Source organism: Danio aesculapii, chromosome 24 (genome assembly GCF_903798145.1).
Source record: "Danio aesculapii chromosome 24, fDanAes4.1, whole genome shotgun sequence".
Taxonomy (NCBI): Eukaryota; Metazoa; Chordata; class Actinopteri; order Cypriniformes; family Danionidae; genus Danio; species Danio aesculapii.
Window position 1 is genome coordinate 40,161,196 of NC_079458.1, and position 21,661 is coordinate 40,182,856.

The 21,661-nt window shown below is 37.7% G+C and overlaps 1 protein-coding gene across 2 annotated transcripts in view; it reads left to right on the forward strand.

The window, feature by feature from the left end:
• The window catches only part of rreb1a (ras responsive element binding protein 1a), a 112,336-nt gene that overhangs the window by 56,341 nt on the left and 34,334 nt on the right, over positions 1-21,661 (forward strand). Inside the window, exon 2 of one of the 2 annotated variants that reach the window (XM_056450213.1) lies at positions 4,068-4,138. The exons of the other annotated variant lie outside the window; for it this stretch is intronic. The gene's annotated coding sequence lies outside the window, so the exon portion shown is untranslated. The remainder of the gene's footprint in view (positions 1-4,067; positions 4,139-21,661) is intronic. 2 annotated transcript variants of the gene reach the window in all.

The following is a 21,661-nucleotide window of genomic DNA, read 5'->3' on the forward strand; positions in this document are numbered from 1 at the left end:
ACGCGAGCATGGGGAGAACGAGGAAAACTCCGCACAGAAGTGTCGCCTGGTTTGGAAGGGAATTAAACCAGGGGCATTCTTGCTGTGAGGCAAGTCACTGGCCACCGTGTCGCCCGTTTGGAAGGAGGGAAAGTAGGGTTGGCTGGGGGGGGATTTCTTCAAGACGAAGATATCAAGATGAGAAAAGTCTGGTTATTTATAATGAGTTACAGATTGTCTGATTAGATAATTAGTCATGAGCTAAAGTTGGAGGAGCTGTGAACGATCATAAGCACGTGATCCTCTCCAAATTAGTTTATAAAGAAACTTCACTTAGTTTTTGTGAATTGTAGGGACGTTCAATTGGGTTCAATTGTAGGGTTTCAATTGTTTTTATTCTATATAAACTGTATTTTCTATTGCTCTACCCCAATTCTACACCTAACCCTTGCTCTTTACAGTAAACTGTGTAGTTTTACTTCCTGAAAACTTATTCAGTGTGTTTTTTATAAGCATTTAGATCAATTTGGACATCAGCAATGTCCTCATAATTCACCATATCTCTTGAATCTCCAATTCAATACCTGTATCGCACCAATTATGCACATTTCTCACACACACACACAAACACACACACACTCATCGGTGTGGCTAAAGACCAGAGCAACCTAAAATGTCTCCTCCACCCAGGCCATTATACCTGCCTCTTTGCCTCTCAATTAGGCAGAGTCTTACCAGCCACTAATCTGATAATCTGTCCTGTCTCTCTCATCCTCCCATCCTCCATCTCTCTTTCTCTCTCGTCTGACGGCTCCTTCGCTCATCTCTCCATCTCCTCTCCATCCCCCAACAACCACCAAAGGCTAAGTTTCCTCAACTTTTCCTCCGCTCATCTGTCTTCAGACGCTTCAGTCATTATTCCTCTAATTTAGAGACGCGCTCTCCATCCATCACCCCCTCTGCTCGTCTCCTCTCTTCTGAAAAGCTCCAAAGAGGATAAAGCTACGTAAGTCTGTCCTCCTTTTCATCTGTGCATCTCTCTGTATCCCTCCATCCCGTCTGCGGACTGACGCTAAACGGGCCAATCACTGATTAGTGATGCAACGAATGATGCTGAACAGCTCCTTATAGTGTTCATTAGGTTTTTCTCCTGCTGATTACCACACTATGACTGAAGGGATAGCTCACTTAATTATTTCTCTCTCGTGCAATTTTAAACTTTTAACACACACACACACACATACACACACGCACACACACACACACACACACACACACACACACACACACACACACACACACATACATACACACACACGCACATTGATTATTTTTAAAATGCTGCTTTCTGCACCCATTGACTTCCATAGGGAAAAAAATACTAAGGAGGTCAATGTGTGGCAGCTGCAGCATTTTTCAAATTATCTTCTTTTATCTTCGACAGATTAAATTAATACACATTTCTGAACAAGTAAAGGGTGATTAATGGTGACATAATATACATTTTTGGGTGAACTGGTCCCTTTGAATATTTAATTAAAATGGCAGGTCTAATAACAATTACATGTTAAGTAAATGATAATAAAACATAAATCAAAAGTAAATGTTAAATAATATAACTGCACTACTATTGAAGGAATAGTTCACACATAAAATCATCTCATTTTCTCTCATGTAGTTTTAAACATTTAACACACACACACACCCATTAACTTCCTAACTTTCTGCACTCATTGACGTCCATAGGGGAAAAAAAATACTAAGGAGGTCCATGTGTGCCAGCTGCAGCATTTTTCAAAATATCTTCTTTTGTTTTTGACAGATTAAAATACTAAAATTAATCTATAATAAAGAATATTCATTTTTGAGTGAACTATCCCTTTAAATATTTAATTATTTCACTAGTATTTTTAATTATAATAATTTAATTTATATAATATAATTTAATTTAATTAGTGTTTTTAACTAATTTGGCGAGCTGGAATTTCAAAATGTTTGTATCAGTCTTCCTTTAAAATACTCTAGTGTTGGTAGTTTTTTAATCAGATTTTTATTGGAAAATAGTTTTACATTTTGTCAACTTAAGGGATTATTCATATTACTTATTTATATAAAAATATATGATTTTGAGGGGAATAAAAGGAGAAATAAAGGCCCTCCTTTAACTCTGCTAAACTGAACTGTCAGTTTTTCATGCGCAGATTGTCTGAAAACATTATTTGTTCAAGTTAATATGAATTATAGCTTTTAATTTAATTTAATAAAGTGTAGAACGGTGATTAAGTTCCATAAGTTTGTTTTGGAGATATTTATTTATTTATTTATTTATTTGTGGAATATTCTTGAGAATTTAAACATCTGTACACAAACATGCTTCAATTCATAATGCTCTCAGGAAGTGAGTCAGAAGTTGATTCATTAATTGCTATGAATGATTCGGTGAGTTCAATCAGTGAAGGATTTATCAATGATTCAAACCTGTAGTTTGAGTTGTGAATCTTAAGATTTAATCATTAAACTAGCGAGAGTCAGGAGTTGATTTAGTAATTGCTATAAATGATTCTGCCAGTTCATTCAGTAAAGGATTTGTCAATGATTCACAGTGGTAGTTTTCAGAGTTTGTGAATCTTTTAAATGAATAAGTAAACTAGCGAGTCAGAAGTTGATTCAATAATTGCTACGATTCACTGAATAAACTCACTGAATCTCATAGCAATTATTGAATTGTTCAACTTCTGACTCGCAAGTTTAATTATTTATTTGATTCCTAAACTTGGAAACTAGCGGTTTGAATCAATGAAAAGTGATTCACTAAATGAACTCACTGAATCATTTACTTTTCATTGATTCATACCGGTAGTTTCCAAGTTTAGGAATCAAATTAATAATTAAACTAGCGAGTCAGAATTTGATTCAGTAATGCCTTTCATTCAGTAAAGGATTTGTCAATGATTGAGATCGGTAGTTTCTTAGTTTGTGAGTCTTTTTAATGAATCATTATACTAAAGTGAGTCAGAAGTTGATTCAGTAATTGCGATGAATGAATGATTCAGCGAGTTCATTCAGTGAAGGATTTGTCAATGATTCACAGCGGTAGTTTTCAGAATTTGTGAATCTTTTAAACGAGTAGGCCTAATTAAACTAGTTTAATTATTAGTTTAAAAGATTCATAAACTTGGAAACTACCGGTTTGAATCAATGAAAAGTTTTTCACTGAATGAGCTCACTGAATCATTCACTTTTCATTGATTCAAACCGGTAGTTTCCAAGTTTATGAATAATTAAACTAGCGAGTCAGAATTTGATTCAGTGAATCAATTTGCGATAAATGAAGGATTCAGTGAGTTCATTCAGTGAAGGATTTGTCAATGATTCACAGCGGTAGTTTTCAGAATTTGTGAATCTTATAAACGAGTAGGCCTAATTAAACTAGTTTAATTATTAGTTTAAAAGATTCATAAACTTGGAAACTACCGGTTTAAATCAATGAAAAGTGATTCACTGAATGAACTCACTGATTCATTCACTTTTCATTGATTCAAACCAGTAGTTTCCAAGTTTATGAATAATTAAACTAGTGAGTCAGAATTTGATTCAGTGAATCAATTTGCGATGAATGAATGATACCAGTAGTTTCTGAGTTTGTGAATCTTTTGAATGAATTATTAAAGTAAACTCTTGTTTGTGAATCAGTATATTCAAAGTATACAATTGAGACAGTATAAGCGATGGACTGATTACTGCTGCATATTGTTTTAACTGGTAACCATTATATATTTCATTATGAACATTCAAAGGGATTGTGAGTTGTTGTTTTTATCCTAAGACTTGGCTTGAATCATAGCACTCTGAGATTGATCCGAGTTAAACTGTATCATTACTGCAGGTCAAACTCCAGCCACTGAGATTTGAGATTGTCTCTCATTTCATAGGGGTATGATTCAACACGGCGAGTTTTGCAACGTTTTTATTACTTTATAACAGATTTCAAGGTCAAAAGTCTGTGCCTCTTCCCCCGAAAGAAGCTGTGTTAGAGTGTGTTGATAGGCATGCATATGATTAAACTGCTCTTTGTGGTCTCCCTGCAGTGTGAGCAGTGGTTGCTGACACTCGAGGTGCTTCTTCCAACACCGAACGGCAGCAGAGTAAAACAGCCTCGGTAAATATACCTCACCGTCCGGTCCAAGCCAAGGCTGCCTTTCTGTGTGAGCACGACCCTATTGCATCCTCACTGTTTGCACACGCAGCATGGACAAACCGGCCTGCATATCGAGCCATACGTTTAGCCTGAAACTCGATTTTTTTTTTTTTGGCTTCTCTTTTCCTTCATCCTTTCATCTTACATGTCTGTTCATCTTTGCTGGTTTATAGTCACAGCTACCCTCATTTTTGCATTTTCTCTTTGCTCTGTCGTTCATGAAACCTGGCCATTTTGCGTCTTTTGCAGTGTGCATGAAGCTTGACACACATGCAGCTTAAAGGAACACTACTATTTGTTCCATAAGGTTTTCCTAAAACTCCCCTAGAGTTAAACGGTTTATAATTTGAATGCATTTAACCTGTGGTGGGAGCACTTTTAGCGTAGCTTAGCATAGATCATTAAATCGGATTAGACCATTAGCATCTTGCTCAAATGAGTTTCTATAATTTTCCTATTTAAAGCTTGACGCTTCTGTAGTTACACCATGTACGAATACTAATGCAAAATCAAAAGTTGCTTTTATTCTAGGTAGATATAGCTAGGAACTACACTCACCGGCCACTTTATTAGGTACACCTTACTAGCACAGGGTTGAACCCCCTTTTTGAGATGATTCACACTTTATGACACGGCAGCTTTCCTGCTGGAAGTAGCCATCAGAAGATGGGTACACTGTGGTCATAAAGGGATGGACATGGTCAGCAACAATACTCAGGTAGGCTGTGGTGTTGATACGATGCTCAGTTGGTGCAAATGGGCCCAAAGTGTGCCAAGAAAATATCCCCCACACCATTACATCACCGCCAGCAGCCTGAATCATTGATACAAGACAAGTCTTCTGCTGCTGTAGCCCATCCTCCTCAAGGTTGGACGTGTTGTGTGTTCAGAGATGCTCTTCTGCAGACCTTGGTTGTAACGAGTGCTTATTTGAGTTACTGTTGCCTTTCTATCAGCTGGAACCAGTCTGGCCATTCTCCTCTGACCTCTGGCATCAACAAGGCATTTGCGCCCACAGAACTGCCGCTCACTGGATATTTCCTCTTTTTTCTGACCATTCTCTGTAAACCCTAGAGATGGTTGTGCGTGAAAATCCCAGTAGATCAGCAGTTTCTGAAATACTCAGATCAGCCCGTCTGGCACCAACAACCATGCCACATTCAAAGTCACTTAAATCACCTTTCTTCCCCATTCTGATGCTCGGTTTGATCGTCTTCACCATGTCTACATGGCTAAATGCATTGTGTTGCTGCCATGTGATTGGCTGCTATTTAGATTGGCAGCAGTTGGACACGTGTACCTAATAAAATGGCCGGTGACTATATTTTCACTCTATAAGGTTTCACTCCATGCACCATGCATAAAGTAGTGCCAGCTAGCTTTAATGTTGGTTATTTTGACAGAAATTATCAGATAGCTTCTATCCATATCGGAAAATAGCAGCTTTTAATTTTCCACAAGTCATAGTACACAACGTAACTGCAGAAGAGTCGAGCTTTAAATAGGAAAATTATAGAAACTCCTTTGTCATTTTGAGCAAGATGCTAATGGTCTAATCCGATGCAATGATTTATGCTAAGCTAAGCTAAAACTACTCCTGTCAGACCTAAAGATTGGCTGAATGGAGTCAAATTGTCATCTGTTTAACACTAGGGTTGTTGTAAAATATGCCTATAAAGTCCTAAAGGGTCTTGAGTAGCGAAACAAAACTGATTTATCAAGTTACAGTTTATTGTGTTGCTTCATAAAAGCACAGAAACCTATAAGCTTGAACTTCTTTGTTGCTTTGAGCTCATCAGACGTCACTTATATATTCATGCTAACTTCCTCTGCATGAAGCTGATGCGCTGTCTTGTTTTGTGCTGAAAACAAGAGATGGTTTGCAGACATGAGTTTGCATCAAGATGAAGGAAGGAATCTGAGAAATGTATTTGTGATTTGTGCGCTGAAGCAAAAGAATGCCAATAGATGGAAAGACAAAATACCAGACAAATGCGAGACAAACTCTTGTAGAAAGAGGTAGACTCGAAGACTGTTAATACAAAGAAGTCGTGCAACATCAAAGTTAAAAATAGACAACCACATTTTATAATAAGGATCTCATTTGTTAACAATAATTAGCATACGCATTGTAGAAGTATTGTTGGTTCATTTATATGAACGTCACTTTCAACATTTAATTTATAAATTAGTTTTAGCGAATATTATCAGAAATATCCTGATGTAAAGTGAATAAATAAGAGAAATACAAAGAAATATTATACATTTACAGTGTGATAAAACAGGGTAAAAAGATCCAAGAGTGTATTAGAGTCAAGCTTTAAATAGGAAAATTATAGAAATGTGAGGTAATTTTTCAGCAAGATGCTAATGGTCTAATCTGATTCAATGATTGATGCTAAGCTAAGCTAAAAGCACTCCTGACAGACACAGAGATTGGCTGAATGGTGTCAAATTGGTAAAATATAACTCCAAAGTTTTGTATAATGAGCCTATTAAGTGTCACTTTAGTGGGGATTAGGTCTTTGTGTTAGCAAAAACCAAACCGATTGTTCATTGTTAGTTCATTTAAATGAATCAACAATTTGCTAATAGATTTGGCTGGTAGGTTTGGCGAATTTTAACAGAAATACCCTTATGTAAAGTAAATAAATGAAGAAATACCATACATTTACAGTGTGATAAAATAGAGTAAAAAGATCCAAGAGTGTATTAGAGTCCAGCTTTAAATAGGAAAATTATAGAAATGTGTGGTCATATTCAGCAAGATGCTAATGGTCTAATCTAATTCAATGATTGATGTTAAGCTAAGCTAAAAGCACTCCTGCCAGACGTAGAGATCAGCTGAATGAAGTCAGAATGGTTAAATATAACTCCAGAGTTTTGTGTAATGAGCCTATAAAGTGTCCCTTTAATGGGGATTGGATCTTTGAGCTAGCGAAACAAAACTGATTGTTCATTGTTCAATTTCATTGATCACTTTCAGCATTTACTAATAGATTTGTTTGTTGTTTTAGCCAATATTAACAGAAACATCCTTATGTGCAAAAACATCCAAGAGTGTATTAGAGTCAAGCTTTAAATAGGAAAATTATAGAAATGTGTGGTCATTTTTAAGCAAGATGCTAATGGTCTAATCTGATTGAATGATTGATGCTAAGCTAAGCTAAAAGCACTCCTGCCAGACTTGGAGATTGGGTGAATGGAGTCACAAAAATATTAAAGTCTTAAGATTAGTTAATGTAAATTAGTATTGATTAATGGTAATTCATTATATATACTGTTGTCAATTGTAATTTAATTCATGTTTGTCGATAATAAATGGAGTAATTATTAACCACTTATGATTCTTAAAAGGACATTCATTCCTTCAATCCATTTCCTTCGACTTAGTCCCTTATTTATTAGGGGTTGCCACAGCAGAATGAACCGCCAGCTATTCTGGCACTTGTTTTAAGCAGTGGATGCCCTTCCAGCCACAACCCAGTACTGGGAAACACCCATACACTCTCACATTTATACACACACACTCTACGGCCAATTTACGTTATTCAATTCCCCTATAGCGCATGTGTTTGGACTGTGGGGGAAACCGGAGCACCCGGAGGAAACCCACGCCAATACGGGGAGAACATACAAACTCCACACTGAAATTCCAACTGGCCCAGCCGAGACTCGAATCAGCGACATTCTTGCTGTGAGGCGACAGTGCTAACCACTGAGCCACCACCATTTTAAATAACGTTTAAAATAAATAGTTATTGACTTCCGGAGTTTGTTTTCCTACGATGTATGCTAATAGCTACCAGTCTCCAACATTCTACATAATATATACGTTTTGTGTTCAACAGAAAAAGAGAAACTGCAGTAGTAAATGGTGAATATTTTGACTGAACGATCCCTTTAATAATAAATGTAAAATCAGTGAAGTGTTTTGGTGTAAACGCCAACAAACATAAAGATTCTTGAAATGTTCTGTCATGCATCTTCATTCATCTAACAGTTCATCCAGTCTGAATGAGAGCTGTTAGCTGTGTTTTCCACGGCTGGTTCTGAAGAGTTCTCAGGTAGCAAGGTCAAAGGTCAACATTCTCTCCTCTAAAACAGCTGTGTTATCTAGGTGAAAGGATGATGCTCCCAAAAACAGACACTCTTTTACACACGCTTTAGAAATAATAATAAAATATATACAGATCAGAATTATTAGCCCCCCTGTATATTTATATTTTCCTCAATTTCTGTTTAACGGGAAGAAGGGTTTTTTAACACGTTTCTAAACATAATAGTTTTAATAACTCATTTCTAATAATAACTGGTTTCTTTTATCTTTGCCATGATGACAGCGCATAATATTTGACTAGATATTTCTTTATTAAGATACTATTATTCAGCTTAAAGTGACATTTAAAGGCTTAACTAGGGTAAAGTTATGGTAATTAGGCAAGTCATTGTATAACAGTGGTTTGTTCTATAGATAATCCAAAACAAATATTGCTTAAGGGGGCTAATAATATTGACCTTAAAATGATTTTATCTGCTTTTATTCTAGCCGAAATAAAACAAATAAGACTTTCTCTAGAAGAAAAAATATAATAGGAAATACTGTGAAAAATTCTTTGCTCTGTTTAACATCATTTGGGAGATATTTGAAGAGAACTGAGCTCTGAAGTGCTTATTAGCATGACTAACGCAGTGAGGTGATGTGCTCAAACTGCGGTCTGTTCACAGGAGCATGTTTAGCTTTCTGATTCCATCTGACTCTTTGCTCTCCTATGAGTCACGGCCTGTTGCTCAAGCTAGGCTTTGGAGCGCCTGCAGTCCCCCATGCTCAGACTTGCGGCGCATCTGTTGAAAGTCACGCAACAGGACCAAAACAATTTATCACATGCAGACAGAGCATGAACGATAAACTCCATTAGATGCCACTAAGATAGAAGTTGGAAGTGCATTCAAATTGACCCAACACAACTGGACTTTGCTTCCCTGTGAAACATTCAAGTCATTGTTTAATTTGGATGTTGAGTTGGGGGTTGTACGATGGTTCGGCCCGAGGCTTTTATGCAAGGTGAGGCAGTCTGTCATCCTCCGAAACCTGTTTGAGAGGCTGCAGGTCTAGAGATGAAGGAGATACCGAGATCTCACCGTAAACAACAGTGGCACTAAAAGATTAGCTTGTGGTGAATCTTTCATTAAGTATGCTGGTGAAAAAAATCAATCCGAGCGTTACAAAGTTGAACCAAAAAACAAGTCAGACTAGATGGAGTAAAAAGTGGATGATGAAAACATTGATGCATAATTCTGATGCTTGTTGGTAGGTCTTTACAGTGTGTTAGTGTGAGGTTGTTGGTTTTCTTTTTTGCTTACCATGTCTGTTTCTGTTCTGCTCTTGGGGCATTGAACTGATTTTATTGAGGAAGTATTTAATACAAGCTCTGTTTTTCTCACACTACTGGATGCACTGTATTTGAAACGATTAGTGATGATATAACATATTTAGAGACGTGAATGCATAAATTTGCCAACGTGCAACTTTTTATTTTATTCTATCTGACTTTAATTTAAATTTTCATCCCTAACAAGTACCTTAAGGCCCATTTCCACTGAGTGGTACAGTATGATACAATATGGTACGGGTCACCTTTATCAGGCTTGTGTCATGGGGACTAATGGCCCATTTCCACTGAGTGGTACAGTACGATACAATTTGGTACGGGTCACCTTTATCAGGCTTGTGTTTCCACTGCCAAAAGGGTACCAAGGGCGTGGTGTACAACAGAAAGTTTCAGTCGACGTCATTCTCGCTCAAGGAAATGTCAAAGTAAAGCTGTACGGGTCGCTCGCATATCATATGAGAAGCACTTCTGACAAAACAGATGCTTCATACACACAAATACTTGTGTATAAATGTTCATTACTAACCTTTCTGGGAACATGATTTGATTATGACTGCAGATCAATGATATAGCCTGATATAGCGAAATGGCCTACTGTAACGTCCGCAATTACATTAAATAAATAAATACAACATATATAAACACGTACAGACCCTTACAGTATCCGATATGTTACCAATTACAGAGAAACTACACACAGCATACATTTAGTCCTTATTTGGGTTCAAATACAACACGCAACATATAGCCCACAGTCAGAGCAAACCTCTCATCTGCATCTTTAATCTTCACCAGCACATGTAACCTCTGTTAGAGAGTAATTCTGTCATTCAGAGTTCATAATAGTCCAAAAGGTGATGATAATAGTTCAACATGGCTGTGTGTTCATGTTTTAGGTTGCTAAAAGAATCATTCGCTCCTTTGTTTTTTGTTTTTTTTTTGCTCTTCTCTCTTGTGTTTGTCTGTTTCTGAAAGGATCGGATGTCAGAAGCGCTTCAATAATCATGGACACGTTATTATCATCAGCTCAAGAAGTTCATTATATTAAATATATATATGCGCGGCTAGCACATCAAGATGACAACAAGATTTGGTTAAGCTTGAGTCGACCATGGCTCTGTATAATATGTATATATTATTACGGTGTAATGTCTCGACTGTGTATTTAAAAATGGCGCTTCCTTTGTTTTCATTCTCCTGGCTTGTGCACGCCCTAGTGATGTATCTCTGTAAACCAACAGGGTTCAGCTGCATGCTAGCTCTGCCTTTTGGTACCCTTTTGTTCTGCTAGGTATTCTTTTGAAAGGGTACCCAAAAAGTTGTGCGGTGCGGTTCGCTTTTTGGTACCTTTCGACAGTGGAAACAGCCATAAAAGTGTACCAAACTGCACTATACCGTACTACTCGGTGGAAATGGGCCATTAAATAACCACAATTTTATCTAACTGCATGGTAGGGTTGTCAACATACTGGAATTTGGTACCAATTGATACTGAAATTAAGAACGTCTATTTCCTGCTAACATTTAAGCACCGTTGAGCGCATTCTTAAAAAGCCCTGATTTGCCATTGTGTTCACATGCTCAACAGGAATGACTGTGATTGGCCGGGAAGGTCATCAGTTCACCCAACTCACCACTGTTTATTGAGTGTAACCACAGATACAGGGACACTGAAGTGTTTCAAAGTCACGTCGATCAGCTGGTTTGTCTATAAGCTGTTTAAGAAAGCGATTAACAGCGCTCAAATGTTAGCAGGACAGGTACCAAATTCCAGTATCGTGACAACCCTACTAGAGCCTCACTGGTTCTACATGTGGGTAAATTTGCCAAGGTGCATTGTAAGGTTGTTTTATTGCATCTGTCTGGGATTTAAATGTTTCATCCCCAACAAGTAACTTAAATGAGCATGAATTTATCTGACTGCATCGTCATTCAATGGACATCATTCAGTGATTTTACTCTTCAAAAAGCTGATTACTCAAATATACTCAAGACTTAATATGAGTTCCCAGTTCATGCAATCTTCCACAGGGAACATCTTAAATTTGTAGCTTAATCACTTCTTTTAATAGTCATGCAAACTCATCATGTTGTGGATCAGGTTTCAGCATTCTCCTGATTGCTGTCATTTTTCTTGTGGATGGTGACACAATACATGATAAGGAGATAATTGTGCTTCAGGACATTTCTTTTGACTTGTGACGAGGTTTATAAAGTCCTATTTTGCCTGGAGCATAAACCTACTTCAATAGGCCTTTTACATGTAGACCAGAAGGAAAGTGCTTGTGTAATAGTCAACCATCAAGTCTTGGGTCAATGACTTTCTAATGAGAGCGTGATTTACACGAGTAAAAGAGGGAGCACTAGTAATATTGCTTCCACTCTGTCCTAGTTTGGCCCAAAAGCAGCCCCCTTCCTCTCGGTCTTTGTAAACATGGTACTCTGATCTTTGCCCTTAGAGAGTAAGAGAGACCCAACGTGAAAAGTTCAAGCTGCCGAGCTGCACACGATGCCGTAAAATGAAACGAGAGGTTTTTTGGTGAGCAAAGTGAGCCGACTTTGTCTTCTCCGACTCAATCTGCACCCTAGCTCTGGAGGTCGTTCATCAGTACATTATATGCACAAATCCGTGCACGGGTTAGGACACTAGGGTTGTCATGAGACTGGAATTCGGTACCAAGCGTTCCTGAAATTTTAAAATCGTCCATTAAACATCACTGATTTGTCACTGTGTTCACATGCTCAACAGAAATGACTATGATTGGCTGTGAAGGTCATCAGTTCACCGAACTCACCAGTGTTTACTGTGTGTAACCACAGAGTTCAAATAGGTCTTGAACTCTGCTCCTGGAGACCCACTGACCTGCAAAGTTTATTTCCAACCTGCTTCAGCACATCTTCTGTATTTTATATGATGTTGAATAGTTCGATTTGGCTTCTTCAATTTTTTTGATTATGGTTGCGCTCTTCTGGCATCAACATTTATATTAAAAAAATTTAAAAAAACTTTTCTCTATAGATACAGACGTTTTTTTTGTCCCACAGTGGATACTTATAATGATATATCATCATTAATATAATAATTGCAATAAATACCAGAAAATATTGTGTTATATACACTCACCAACCACTTTATTAGTTACCTTAATAGTATCAGGTTGATCCCCTTTTGCCTTCAGAACTGCCTTAATCCTTTATGGCGTAGATTTAACAAGGTACTGGAAATACAGTTGCTGCAGATTTGTCGGCTGCACATCCATGATACAAGTCTCCTATTCCACCACATCCCAAAGGTGCTCCATTGGATTGAGCTCTGGTGACTGTGGAGGCCATTTGAGTATAGTGAACTCATTGTCATGTTCAAGTAACCAGTCTGAGATGATTCACGCGTTGACATGACGCGTTATCCTGCTGGAAGTAGCCATCGGAAGATGGGTACACTGTGGTCATCAAGGGATGGACATGGTCAGCAAACAAGAATCAGGTAGGCTGTGGTTGACACGATGCTCAATTAGTACTAATGGGCCTAAAAGTGTACCAAGATAATATCCCCCACACCATTACACCACCACCACCAGCCTGAACCGTTGATACAAGGCAGGATGGATCCATGCTTTCATGTTGTTGATACCAAATTCTGACCCGACCATCCGAATGTGGCAGCAGAAATGGAGACTCATCAGACCAGGCAACGTTTCTCCAATCTTCTATTGTCCAGTTTTGGTGAGCCTGTGTGAATTGTAGCCTCAGTTTCCTGTTCTTAGCTGACGGGAGTGACACCCGGTGTGGTCTTCTGCTGCTGTAGCCCATCCGCCTCAAGGTTGGACGTGTTGTGTGTTCAGAGATGCTTTTCTGCAGACCTCGGTTGTAACGAGTGCTTATTTGAGTTACTGTTGCCTTTCTATCAGCTGGAAACAGTCTGGCCATTCTCCTCTGACCTCCGGCATCAACAAGGCATTTGCACCCACACAACTGCCACTCACAGGATATTTCCTCTTTTTCTGACCATTCTCTATAAACCCTAGAGATGGTTGTGCGTGAAAATCCCAGTAGATCAGCAGTTTCTGAAATACTCAGACCAGCCCGTCTGGCACCAACAGCCATGCCACATTCAACGTCACTTAAATCACCTTTCTTCCCCATTCTGATGCTCAGTTTGAACTGCAGCAGATCGTCTTGACATGCCTAAATGCATCGAGTTGCTGCCATGTTATTTGGCTGATTTTAAATCTACGATAAAAAGCAGTTTAACAGGTGTACCTAATAAAGGGGCCGGTGTGTGTACTTTAATTCCATATCAACAATCCCTAAAAAGGATGAATAAGAGCCATCGTGAACCTCTACTTTTAAACCAAGTGTTGGTTTCCTGTAAGCAGTAGTGCAGCTTCCTCCACCGCCTCGTTTATTCGTGTTAGCTAATACTCATTTCACACAAGAGACTCTGCGTTTCTCCTGTTTCCTTTCAAGCGATGTGATGTCAAGACGGACACTGGAGGCTGTAATAAACTACCAACATATGGCTGCTGGATTTACTGCTGTCACAACCCCACGCCTCATTGCAGAATTCTTGACTACTTCTCAATTTAACCACAGAGTGCTTTCTTTTAAGCAAACCATCTCCTTTTTTCAGCCTTCTCCCACATTTATATCTTCACTCTTTATAAAAGCCATGCAAGAGTCCTGGAAGGTATCTCTGAACAGTGAAAGCCTCTTCATATAGTTTGCTTTTGAAGTGCATGTGTCACTTTTGGCAGTTTGGCTCGGAGCTATTGTCTGACATCAATCCTTTGCTTGCCCAACCCGTCCCAGCTTTGTCATTTACATCTCAGGAGCCAACTACTAAAGAAGAAAGGTCTGGAATGGCTGGGTTTTTGATGAAATCGTATTTTACCAACTTGAGTCAGTGATCAGAGATGGATGGTTTGGCCTCGGGCCCAAGTTTTAAGGTAAATTTAGATTAGGAATGCCTCTCTAATATTCCAGCATCATATGTGTCCCGTGGCAAAGTAGAGGCAAGGACAAGCCTACCAGCGTCTAACTTAAGCTGATTGGCCAGTTGTGTAATATATGCACACATTTATCAGGTCATACTTAATTTTAAGGTGCAATATACACTATTAAAAAAAAGTTGACTTTTGCCTCGATAAACTCTTAACTTGCTGCTTATTAATATCCTACCTGACAAAAGTCTTGTGGTGGATCCCAGCTGTAAGAGTAACAAATAATAACTTGACTTCTAGTTGATCATTTGGATCATGAATCATCTGTTGAACTGCATCCCAATCATCACAAATACTGCAGAAATCCTATTGAAACCCGCTTGAACTCAAGATTCTCACAGAAATCAGACAAGTTTGGTGAAGGAAAAATCATGGTTTGGGGTTACCCTCAGTATGGGGGCGTGCGAGAGATCTGCAGAGTGGATGATCACGCCTGAGGTATCAAGACATTTGTGCTGCCCATTACATTACAAACCACAGGAGAGGGCAAATTCTCCAGCAGGATAGCGCTCCTCATATTTCAGCCTCCATATGAAAGCTACTAAAAACAAAGAAGGTCAAGGTGCTGCAGGATTGGCCAGCCCAGTCACCAGACATGAACATTATTGAGCATGTCTGGGGTATGATGGAGGAGGCGTTTACGATGAATCCAAAGAGTCTTGATGAACTCTGGGAGTCTTGCAAGAAGGCTTTCTTTGCCATTCCAGATGACTTTATTAATCAGTGATTTGAGTCAGAGATGTATGGATGCAGTCCTCCAAGCTCATGATGGAGTCAAATACAACATTCATTCGGTTTCCACTGCAGCATGACCACATATTCTATACTGGACATTATTGATGGTTCAGTGATGAGACTTTTGTCAAAGCAAAGTCAGACCTTACTGTCCTAATGAAATCATTCATAATCAAGGCATGATCATATTTTATTGTGGTAAAATAAGTGTAATGTAGAGACTTTTGCATGTCATATAAGCCACTTCTGAGACCAAATGATCAACTAGAAGTCAAGTTATTATTTGTTGTTCCTGAAACTTGGATAGGCGACAAGACTTTTGTCAGGTAGTGTAGTTATTAATATAGTAGTTGGGTTTAGGTATAGCATGAGGGATGTAGAATAAGATCAAGCCGAATATGAACTTTATAAATACTAATAAACAGCCAATATCTTAATAATATATAATAAGCCACTGGTTAATAGTGAAAATCGATACTTTAACTAAAGTAGTAGCTTTCCCTTCTATTTTAAGCTCTAAAAACATGGAATATTTCAGTGCTTATTTGCAGAAAATGAAGATGCAGAAAAAAAAATAAATAAATAAAAATTATATATATATATATATATATATATATTATACACAGTTGAAGTCAGAATTATTAGACCCCCTTTGAACTTTTTTTGTTATCTTTTTAAAAATATTTCCCAAATGATGTTTAACAGAGCAAGAAAATTTTCACAGTATGTCTGATAATATTTTTTCTTCTGGAGAAAGTCTGATTTGTTTTATTTGAGTTAGAATAAAAGCAGTGTTTAATTTTTTTAAAGCCATTTTAAGGTTGAAGTTATTAGCCTCTTTAAGCTTCATTGTTTTTCGATAGTCTACAGAACAGACCATCATTATACAATAACTTGCCTAATTACCCTAACCTGCCTAGTTAACCTAATTAACCTAGTTAAGCCTTTAAATGTCTTTTCAAGCTAAATACTAGTTTCTTGAAGAATTTCTAGTAATAAAATAAATCAGTTATTAGAAATGAGTTATTAAAACTATTGTGTTTAGAAATGTGCTGAAAAAATCTTCTCTCCGTTAAACAGAAATAAACAAGGGCTAATAACTGTGACTGTATAAGTATATATTGGTAATATAAAAGTATATAAGTGATATTATATTTGAAAGTCTGAAGACACGTCACTACACTAAACATTTTACTCAACTTTAAAGTGGTCTCCTTTACTTTAAAGTGGTTTCTTAATATTTTTTAGAAGTGCACATAATATGTTACACTCATCTTTCATTTATTCAAAGCAGAAGTACAACAAATGTTGGAGAAACACAACAAAATTAGCATATTTGTTTAGCAATTTTGAATGCTTTGAGAATTTCTGTCGAAGTTTCATCATGTTGAAAGGGGAAAAGCTCAGAGGCGCAGACCGAAGACTAAACAAGATGGAGAGAGAACCGAAAGACAGAACAGCAGAAGCATTCTTGCTCGCTCGGTTTGGCACCGTGTGAGCACTCTTTTCCACCCTTGTGCACTTCTGACTAACACACAAACACAGCTCGCACACGGTCATACATCCACGCAAACACATCCACAGCATACTTTCTGCTCATAGTCTCGCAGAATCACCTCTGCTTTCCCCACAGTCGACTTCTGTTTGACTTGTTTTAACAAGGATGTGCAAGAAGCTCTTTCCATGGTGTGTATGTGTGTGCGCGCAGGATAGTGAGAGTGATGGGTGGGAACAGATGTAGTAACAGCAGCAGCCCCCCGAACTCTCTCTCCACCCCCACTATCTCCCTGCAAGCGAGCGAGAATCTCATGACAAGCACAGCTCTCTCTAACTCGCTCTCGCCCCAAACCCCCACCCCAATTCCTTGCACAACTCGAAACCTGCCCTGCTGTTGTGTAATCCCTTGTCTTTCTACTTCTAATCATCAACAGAGCCCAACAGTATCTTTCCACACCCTTCTCTATCAATGCAGGTTTTCCCTCTTATTCCCACCGACATCATCTACTTTGCAATGTCTTTGCTTCTCAGACTGCTAGCAGTAGTTTGTCCCACATCCCAATCGTAAAATCTTTTCGTTTCCTCCAAAAGTGCCCTGCCTATCATACAAACAACCGAAGAGCCGCTCATCTTGTCTTATGACCGTAAATTAATGCACAGCCATGCTTTGATATGATTGGCTGCTTGTAGAATTAGGGATGTATTATAATATCATGCAGAATATGTACTAATAAGCAGCCAATATCTTAATATGCTAGTAATAAGCCACTAGTTAATAGTGAGAATTGGTTCTCAAGTGCGATTTATTATGAAGATACTTCACTACTAGGAAGATTTTACTTGACGCATACTTATTAGTGGCTAATTTGGGCCATAATAACTTTGAATTGGTCTTTTATTTAGTTATTTGTTTGTTTGTTTTCCAAAACTGTCCATGAGCTTTCATTTATTAAAGCCATTCCTCAAACACATCAACAGAGCCCAAAAGTATCTTTCCACACACCAGCAATAAAGGTTTTCCTTCTTATTCCCATCAACATCATCTACTTTCAATGTCTTTCTTTCTTTGCTGCTCGGACATCCAGCAGTAGTTTGTCCCACATCCCTATCGTAAAATGTTTTACTAGCTTCCTCCTGAAATGCCCCGCCCATCATGCACACATCCTTTCAGGAGAGCTGCTCCTCTTGTCTAATGAAAGGAATGATGATTGGCTGCTTGTAGGATTAGGGATGTGTTGTAAAATCATGCAGAATATGTACTAATAAGCAGCTGATGTCTTAATATGCAAGTAATAGACCACTAGTTAATAGTAAGAATTGAAATTTGAACTAAAGTGTTAGAATATTCCACAATATTGAAGGTCTGAAAACATATTTTCTTTTTCATATCGGCTTTAATTTCCTGCAGATAAACTCTCTAGGTGCTAATATTATTAGAAATTATGAAGAGACATCACCACTCTACACTACAATGCACTCCTCTACACTCAAACGCATATATATTAATGGCAAATCCAGGTAACTGAGATTGTCTTTTAATTGGTCTATTAAGTTTTTTTCAGAACTGTACATAATAATAATAATAATAATATATTTTTCATTTATTAAAGCAATTTCTTATCAAATGAATCAACAACAGAGCCCAAAAGTATCTTTCCACACACTATCAATACAGGTTTTCCTTTCTTATTCCCACCAACATCATCTAGTTTGTCTTGTCTTTCCCTTTTTTGCTTCTTCTTTGACTCATAACAGGTTGTCCCACGTCCCATTTGTAAAATAGTTTTCTGGTTTCCTCCAAAAATGTGTACATCCTATTAGAGGAGCCGCTCATCTTGTCTAATGAAAGGAATGATGATTGGCTGCTTGGAGGATTGGGGATGTAGAATAAGATGCAGAATATGTGCTAATAAGCAGCCGATATCTTAATATGCAATTAATGAACCACTATTTAATAGTGAGAATTGAAACTTTAACTAAAGTTTTACAATTTTCCCCAATATTTAAGGTCTGAAAATATAGATTTTTTTTATATTGACTTTTAAATTTTCTGCAGATAAACTCTCTAAGTGCTAATATTATTAAAAATTAGGAAAAGCCATCACTACTCAGAACATTTGACTTAAATACATACCTATTAATGGCAAATATAGGTAACTGATAATGTCTTTAAATTGGTCTATTGTTTTATTTAAGAACTGTACATTATAATATGGTTTTTTTTCAATTATTAAAGCAATTTCTTAACAAATGAATCAACAACAGAGCCCAACAGTATCATTTCACAAACTATCAATACAGGGTTTCCTCCTTATTCCCACCAACATCATCTAGTTTGTCTTGTCTTTCCCTTTTTTGCTTCTTCTTTGACTCATAACAGGTTGTCCCACGTCCCATTTGTAAAATAGTTTTCTGGTTTCCTCCAAAAAAGCAAACATCCTATTAGAGGAGCCCCTCATCTTGTCTAATGAAAGGAATGATGATTGGCTGCTTGGAGGATTGGGGATGTAGAATAAGATGCAGAATATGTGCTAATAAGCAGCCGATATCTTAATATGCAAGTAATGAACCACTAGTTAATAGTGAGAATTGAATCTTTAAAGTTTTACAATTTTCCCCAATATTGAAGGTCTGAAAATATAGATTTTTTTTTTATATTGACTTTTAAATTTTCTGCAGATAAACTCTTTAAATGCTAATATTATTAAAAATAATGAAAAGACATCACTACTCAGAGCATTTGACTTAAATACATACCTATTAATGGCAAATCCAGGTAACTGCTAATGTCTTTAAATTGGTCTATTGTTTTATTTAAGAACTGTACATGATAATATAATTTTTTTCAATTATTAAAGCAATTTCTTAACAAATGCATCATCAACAGAGCCCAACAGTATCATTCCACACACTATCAATGCAGGATTTCCTCCTTATTCCCACCAACATCATCTACTTTGCAATATCTTTCATTTATTTATTTGTTTGTTTATTTATTTATTTATTTATTTATTTGTTTATTCTTAGACTATTAACAGTAGTTTGTCCGACATCCCAATGCTAAAATGTTTTCTTAGTTTTCTAGTTGATGCAATTCCTCAACATATGCATCATCAATAGAAGCCAAAGGTATCCTTCCACACTCCATCAATACAGGTTTTCCATCTTATGCCCACCAACATCTAGTTTGCAATGTGTTTCTTTTTTGCTGCAGCAGTAGTTTGTGCCACATCCCACTTTTCTAGTTTCCTCCAAAAATGCCCCCTGCCCCCTGCCCCCCCCCCCCCCCCCCCCCCCCCCTGCCCCCCCCAATCATGCAAACATCCTATCAGAGGAGCCACTCATCTTGTCTAATGAAAGGAAATGAGTGCACAAGAATGCTGTATTCCAGTTATTAACAATGCCTTTCGTTCTTGTACAGTTTTACCAAACTTTTGATTTAGTCTAGCAAAATCAGAGAAATAAATAACACTGCTTCTTTACGACTGGCAATAGTTATTTTGTAGAAGTATTTCGAAGATCTTCAATTCAATTTATATTTATTTCTGTGACACTTTTACAATGTAGATTGTGTCAAAGCAGCTTAACAGAAGTTCTAGTCAAATAAATCTGCTTCAGTCCAGTTTTCAGAGTTGAAGTTTACTTCAATTATTCAATTAACTTCAATTATTTAACTTAAGTCATTTAGCAGACGCTGTTATCCAAAGCGACTTACAAATGAGGACAAGGAAGCAGTTTACACAACTATAAGAGCAGCAGTGAACAAGTGCTATAGACAAGTTTCAGGTGTGTAAAGTCTAAGAAGCAAAGCATTAGTAATGTTTATTTTGAGAGAGTACAGTTAGTGGTATAGCCAGAGAGGCAGTTACAGATTAGGAAGGAAAGTGGAGACTAAACAGTTGAGTTTTTAGTCGTTTCTTGAAGACAGCAAGTGAATTATTGAAGTGTTAATATGAATGCGTTTTTGGGGCTAACCTAAAGCAACCAGAATTAACTTGCTTTGTCATAAGAAAGCCAAGCTAGCTGGCGTTTTACGAGATGTATGGACTTTTGTAACATGTTGAAATTACACAACTTGGACTTGATTCACCAACATCAGTTGCATTACTTCCATTCACAAAACATCCTCATGGTAGATCAAAATTTCCATTATATGCACACAAACACAAGTCCATTCTAGCAGGCCATTCTAGCAGTATATGATACAGGGTATATACATACTTTCCTATTTTGTTTTTAATTTATCGTCAGCTTTAATTCAGGTTATTGAATGCTCTTATCAGCCCCCACCTCAGTTATTTTGAGGCGAAAGGACGCTTTTAGTACAGCATGTGGCTAAAAGAGCAGCCTGTTTATCGAGGAGTTTGGTTTACCTCCATTTGGCTACAAGGCATATGCGAAGTTTCTCTTGTTGGTGCTACGTTGACCATCACTGATTGTATCTGCCATGTTGTTATGGTCCAGCCAGCAGCAGATCCTGTTGCCAACAGCCTCGTCACACCCACAAACACACACACACACACGCTCACATTCCCTGATTCTCTCTCCAAAAGAGGAAGCAGCCTAGACCGCAGAGGAGCTTCCTGTGAGGCTGTGGATGGGAAACGGCAATTAGCAAAGAGACAGTCTTTTTTTCTCGTTTGTTCATTTTCCATCTTTTCTTTCCCATTCTTCTTCCTTACCATTGTTCCAACTCTCCCTCCCTCATTTTATTTCAATAACACACTGGTTTAAATCTCGCTGCTTTTTAGGCATTTCTAGCATCTCCGATCATCCCCTCAGGAATGAACCTCTCACGACCTTCCCATCTTTAAAGTACCGCTTAGACCCCCCTGCTCATCCAGATTAGCATCTATAAC